At 37.2% G+C, this 7,413-nt stretch overlaps 1 pseudogene; it reads right to left on the bottom strand.

Moving 5' to 3' along the window:
- Positions 1-224: 224 nt before the first annotated feature.
- Positions 225-6,334, bottom strand: LOC149155324 (DNA-directed RNA polymerase subunit 10-like protein pseudogene; annotated as a pseudogene).
- Positions 6,335-7,413: the final 1,079 nt, after the last annotated feature.

Genomic DNA, 7,413 nt, shown 5'->3' with positions numbered 1-7,413 from the left:
CATTCACAACCAATATTAGGAAACGTTCACCTCATAACCATTTACTTTGTGACTAATTTGTATATGTCCAAAAACGATGGCCTATGATCATTGAGCGCAATCCAAGGTAACATAATATGTTATTTATATATGTAGACGTAGTACTCTTTAATCCATCCAACAATATGAAGACAAATCCAAAAATATTAGGAAAACACTTGCATAATAACCATTCAAAATTTTGATTAAATTGTTTCACTCGTCTCTAAAATATTGTAATTCAAAATATTCTCAATGAGATCAATGTGAGTCATAAGCATATGTTTATAGAAGTATCTCACCAACCCCAATGCATCAAGAGTGCCTCCTTCAGTATAGTCAGCCTGAAAAAGGTAAATATAGACCTCCCATTTATTCCCAATCACCTTTCATTTATTCCCAATCACCTTTCACAGATAAAACATTATATAGGGTAATCATTTTCGTAGACCATAGTTAGGCTATATCTAATGGCTTCTCCTCCTCTCTTTGATAGGCCCCCAATCCTACCTAAGCTAGGTCTACAAAATGTGTTAGTTATCTCCCTCACCACCATGGCAGATTAACGTTGTTGGAGATTTCATCCTCCAAAATGCATTTACAAGCCAGAACCATCTTTAACTACAAATCATTGGAATGAAATGTTAATGTCAGACTAGGTATTACTAACTCCACAAATTGATAATTTCACTAGGAATAATAATTGATATATACATTGGAAAGGGAGACCTTTAGAATTCACATTTCACTGTCTCTTCATTTTATTTATTCTCATATTTACAAAATTTACAATATTTTCCTATTCCCTAAGGATTGTGCGTCAAAATTTCCCCCTTAATTTAAAGGGATGTTGGTGATTCCAAGCATCATTCTGAATCTTTCAAAATTTTCTCTTACAAGAAATTTGGTGAATATGTTTGCAATTTGCTCATTTTTTAAGAAAAATTGCATAGGTGAATAGTATTGGCCTCAACATGATATTGAATCAAATGATACATTGTATCAATATGCTTAGTTTGATCATGGAACTTTGTGTTATTGGCTAATTTTACTGTATAATTATTATCAATCAAAAGAGGAGTAAAATGCACTTGTTTCTCCTATAGATATTCAAGAATTTTCCTGAGCCACAAAATCTCCTTGGTTTCTTTTGCAGCTACCAAATATTTTGTCTTTGTTGTGGAATTTTTTGGAAGTAACTCTTATTGTCACCTCTAGGAGACAACTCTTGACCCCATACTCATAACATACCCTAAAGCATAAACTCCATTTTATTTATCTCCATGAAAATTTGAATCAAAGTATATCATCAAGATAAAGTCATCCACCCATGCATACTTGAGCCCAAAGTCTTGAGTTCCCTTCAAGTACCTTAGAACTCTCTTTGCAGCAAATTAATGACCCTCACAAGGTTTTTGCATAAACCTAGAAAGGGTTCCAACAATAAATGAAATGTCTGGTCTAGTAGTAGTGATGTAGTTAAGACTTCGTACAAGCTATATGTACTTAGTTGCATCCTCAATTTGAATTCCTTCTTTCGATGTGACAATTAAATTTTATTCCATTGGAGTGAACAAAGGATTGCATTCAACCATGCCAAATTTGTTCAACAAATCTCCAATATACCTCTTTTGAGAGAGGAATATAAAAGTTTGATATTAGGTTACTTCAATACCCAAATAATAGTGAACATATCCCAAGTCTGTTATCTCAAGTCCTTTCCTTAGTTATTTCTTTATGGATGTAATATAATTTTCATTGTTCCCTGTCATTAGTAGATCATATACATACACCATAAGATATGCAATAGTTTTTCCAACTTTCTTGACAAAGAAAGTTCCATCATTAACATCGTAGTGTTTCAAGTTTAGTTTTAGAAGATGCTAAGTCAATTTCTCATAACAGGATCGCCATGCTTGTTTGAGTACATACAAGGATTTGATAAGGTTTCATACTTTGTGTTCCTATTGCTTGCAACAAATCCTTCTAGTTGATACATAAAACCATTTTCTTTAAGATCTCCATTCAAGAAAGCATTTTTTACATCCATTTGATGTATTTTCCATCCATTTTGAGCTACCAAGGCAAAGATATTTCGGATGGTAGATCATATTTTTGTGGGAGAAAATTCTCATCATAATTGACCGCTATCTTCTATGCAAAACCTTTTTCCATGAGCCTTTATTTCTGCTTGTTAAGTGAACCATCTACTTTATTCTTGTTCTTGAAGACCCACTTGTAGCCAATTAGTTTAGTTCCAAATGGAGGGTCGACCAGCTTCTAGGTTCCATTGTTTATCAGAGCTTAATACTCTTTTTACATCGCTTCTTTCCATTCATCGTGAGAAGAAGCTTCTCTAAAGGAACCTGGTTTGAAATCGGTAGACAAATTTAATTCACAATAATAAGAAACATCCATATCAATAACTGAATCTGAATCATTTACCTCACCTCCATTCTGCCTAGTAGAACTTCTTGTTCATGTCTTTCCAACCTCATCAGGATGAACACATTCAAGCATATTAGTGAGCCATTTTGAAGGACCTTTTTGATATGGCCCATGTTGTTTAGTTGACTGAGATGGGGATGAATTAAGATTTATCCAGCCAATTCCCTCAATCACATCACTGAAAGTGTATTCTTGATCAATGGTTGGATGAGGGGGAGAGAGTGCTTCAGAAGTAGATTCCACATATTAATGTAGGATAGGGATCCCTCCTTTAAGATGTGAAAACCCATTATCAAATTCGTAAAAATATTTTGCATTCCTGAATGTGTCTGCAATCAAGTTGTTAATTAAAAACATTGTCATTCTTCAATGAAGACTCAAGAAATATAACATCTCTAGATAGTATAAACTTGTTATTTACTTCACCATAGAGATAATATGATTTAGAGGTATTTGAGTACCTCAAGAAGATAAAATTTTGACTCCTTGCATGAAGTTTGTTTCTATGTTCCTTTGGTATCAAGGCATAGTAGGTGGAACTAAAAACACTTAGATTCGTCATCGAATAGATGTGGCTATACCACATTTGATAGGGAGTCTTGCTTTCTAGATCATGAGATCGACATTTTTTTTAATACAGAATAAACATAGAACTACATCAGCCTAAAACATCGCCTTGACATTTTTGAAAAACATCATTGATAATACCATATTTAAGATTGTCTTGTTCATTCTTTAGGCTATACCATTCTATTGAGGATTATAATCCATAATTGTTTGATGTTAGATCCCATCCTGTCAAATATAGTTTTTAAATTCATTTGAAGCGTATTCTTTTCCATTATTGGAAAGAATAGAGCCAATATAAGATTGTGTATTATTTTGAGTCAATGCATGAAAGTTTTTGAATGTTTCAAAAGCTTCATATTTGTTCTTAAATAGATATACGCAACACATTCTGGTGTAGTCATCAATAAAAGTGATTATATATTTATTTCCATTTGCATAAGGAATAGGTATAGGGCCACACAAGTTAGAATGAACCAGTTCAAGTTTTCTATGTGCTCTAGAAAGAGAATCATGAAATGGTTGCTTGTTATTTTTTCCTAAGATACAAGTATCACATTGCTTTCGCTTCCTAGGAATGGTTGGAAAACCAAAACATCATTTCTCTTCAATAAACGAAGAATTTCATAGTTTAGATGTCCCAATATAGAATCCCATAAGAGACTAGATGGTAGTGTACCTTCATCATACTGAGAATTGTATGCAAATTTCAAAGCATGAACATAGGTTCCTTGCAGCTTTAACAATATTTATTCTTTTACCCCAATCATGAAAAGTGAGTTCTTTGATGCTTTTCTCACCTCGATCTTTCCATGAAACATGTGAATGGAGTGTCCTTGCTGGAAGATGTGAACCAAGGACAACAAGTTTCTCTATAGTTGTGTGAGGTACAAAACATCATGTAGAAGAATGTTAAGGAGTCCAGGTAATTTGAGCCTAATGGCGCTAAACCCAGATTACTTGAGTTTTGACTTGTCTACAAAGTAGACTACTCCATCTACATTGTCATTGAATTCTTCAAAGAAATTTCTTTGAAAGGTAATGTGACAGGTTTCTCCTGAATCAAGCAACCATGCATCTTTCCATGAAACAAGTGAAGCATTAAACAATTCTTTATTTCCTCCAATATTGCAATGTGCCACAATATAATGCGTAGATTCAATTGCTTTACATTTCCATGAATCTGGTGATGGGGTGAGATTTTGGGGGTTAACCAAAATCCCAATTCCCAAATAAATCGATCCTGAGGCCTATGGGTTATGGCCCACAAAGCCTATCGGAAGCATTCTTAGGCATGAAGCCTTCAGTCATGGACTTACAATTAGAATCGGAGCCACCCTTTTATTGCTGCTTTTAATCACCCATCGGAAGCCACCACCCATGAACTTTAAAGCCCACGAGCATTAAAATATAAGCCTCCAGTATTTAAAACTCACGCGTCCAACCATATATAAATACACGGGAAACATATATATAAAACCCCCACTCCAATTTACATCCGCGGACATCAAACTTTATATCCCTGCCTTTATAATTATCGGTGGGTCCGGTTATCGGCGCTTGACCCGACACCCCCCTTATACTCCTTCCTATACTAATTTCGGATCCGTCATATCGGCGGACTCGTATCGGCAGGGTTGTAATGGAAAAGGTTCTGCGGACCCGACGCCACTTCAAACTGCCCTTCATAATATTTTGGCTCCGAATATCGGAGCTTACCAAAGCTAAAGGTCTTTCGGACCCGACGCTCCCTTATACTGAGTTTTATAATATTTCAGCTCCGGCTGTCGGAGCTTACACTTCGGCAGTCTCAAAGCCTCCCACTTCTCTGATGCGATATTTGGTTTTGGACCCAATATGGGTTTGGGCCAACCTTAATAAAATTTGCGTCCGCCAATGTTCTGTTTAGAGTTTTACACGCCATTTCTTTGTGGACATGGAATTCGCTGCCTTCGAAGGATTTATGTGTTTAAACACAGTTCCGACACAATCTCTACCATTCATGCATACACAATTAACCCATTCATCAACGGATCGCCATCACACCTGATGGTCAATCAACACACCAAAATTTGGATTTAAACCCTCAGTGCATATATATATATATATATATATATATATATATATATATATATATATATAACAAAAATGGAAAGAGAACGTATTACACAGTCACGCAGGAAAACCACAGAACACATATGTATTATATTATAAATAACACAATTACAATTCTAAGGCATTTCAGCCTTAGGAATAGACTCCCTCTTGAATACATCTGGACTATGCACTGATTACACACTCTTATCTATAATATTATGTCTCTCCTCTCTCACTTGAACACACAGGTTCAACATACATATATATAAAGAAGTGTTGGATCAGATCACTTCAGACTTTCCATACTTTCCTCTTTGGAAAAAAAAAACACTAAAGCTCTCAGTACATGCATGCATGCGCATACGCATTGCAGATTACATTATAAGTCTTCGAGACTTATCCATCTTTTCCCATTTTAAAACTGTTTTTCTGCTTTAAAGCAGACTTTCTTCTATTTTACTACCTTATTTCAGCTTCACTGGTCCATGCGCTCCTCTTCGCTCCGCTTGGATTCCTTCCTTTTCTAAGGGTGTTGGATGCTCCTGCATCAGACTCCCGAGGCACAAAAGTTTATGACCTCCTGGTCATATGCTTCTTCCTGTCCTTAGCAATTCTACCCACTGCATATCTTCAGTGGAATTGCCTTCATGGTCTTCTGTGAGCTGCAACCAACCTCTGTAGTAATAGTCTTTCTCTGCTACACGATACCTCACCAAGCTTCCTCCTGAGCTTAGTCTTTTGGCATCCTTCAGGTCCTCCCTTCTGGAACCATATGAGCACTCCATGCTCTAGGTTTGCTGCAAATCTTCTCACCTTCGGCTCCCGTTCTCTGTGCAACAGTAAGACCACAAACTCTCCAGCTTAACCAACTGTACCTCCTTCCGCAGAATCTTCTTCTGCTCTGATACCAAATTGATGGGATGAGATTTTGGGGGTTAATCCAAAATCCCAATTCCCAAATAAATCGATCCTGAGGCCTGTGGGTTATAGCCCACAAAGCCTATCAGAAGCGTTCTTAGGCATGAAGCCTTTTAAAATCATGGACTTACATTAGAATCGGAGCCACCCTTTTATCGGTGCTTTTATTATAACATCAGAAGCCACCACCCATCTGCATATACATATATCATGCAAACTTTACCTCATAGGCATTAAGCCTTAAAACCCCACGACCGCATATATAAAAATACACGGGAACCAACATAAATCCCCGCAATCACATACATATGTATATACGAGAAACATCAGCATATGCGGATCTCAAATATTATGTCCCCGCCTTTATAAATATTGGCGGTTCTGGCTTTCGGTGGTCACACTAAACTCTTAACTCCGACCTCCGATGCCCTCGCAGACCCGACATTCTTTATACTCTCTTCTATATTGAATTCGGGTCCGACCTATCGGCCGGTTGTTATCGGCGGTTCTATAATGTCATGGGTCTACGAACCCGAAATCATTATAGAACGGGTCGTTAAAGGGCGTCGGGTCCGTAGACCCATGACATTAGAGAACCGCTGATAACAACTGGTCGATAGGTCAGACCCGAATTCAATATAGAAGAGAGTATAAAGAATGTTGGGTCCGCGAGGGCGTCAGAGGTCGGAGTTAAGAGTTTAGTGTGACCGCCGAAAGCCGGAACCGTCGATATTTATAAAGGCGGGGACATAATATTTGAGATCCACGTATGTTGATGTTTCCCGTATATACATATATATGTGATTGCGGGGATTTATGTTGGTTCCCGTGTATTTTTATATATGCGGCCGTGGGGTTTTAAGGCTTAATGCCTATGTCGTAAAGTTTGCATGATATATGTATATGCGGATGGGTGGTGGCTTCCGATGGGATAATAAAAGCGCCGATAAAAGGGTGGCTCCGATTCTAATGTAAGTCCATGATTTTAAAAGGCTTCATGCCTAAGAACACTTCTGATAGGCTTTGTGGGCTATAACCCACAGGCCTCAGGATCGATTTATTTGGGAATTGGGATTTTGGATTAACCCCCAAAATCTCATCCCATCATGTGGTGACTTTCCTTTCTCTTCAGTTCTTTCTTGTTTTATTTTCTCCCAACAGATCTTGCATGTGGAAGCATCATGTCCATTTCTATTGCAACATATACAATGAATACTAGGTCTTCCTCCTTGGTAATGCTTCACCCCCTACCTCTATTATTCCACTTTCCATGTCTTCTTTTGCCACCTCTTCCTCTAGAAGAATCATGTGCATGATTCTTCTCTTTTTGTGCAAGGCACATAGCTTCTTCAGAAGATTGAGAAG

The sequence above is a fragment of the Pinus tabuliformis genome, chromosome 9, assembly GCF_031772625.1.
Source record: "Pinus tabuliformis cultivar Carrire ecotype Pingquan chromosome 9, CPIR1, whole genome shotgun sequence".
Taxonomy (NCBI): Eukaryota; Viridiplantae; Streptophyta; class Pinopsida; order Pinales; family Pinaceae; genus Pinus; species Pinus tabuliformis.
This window is presented reverse-complemented; position numbering and strand designations above follow the sequence as displayed.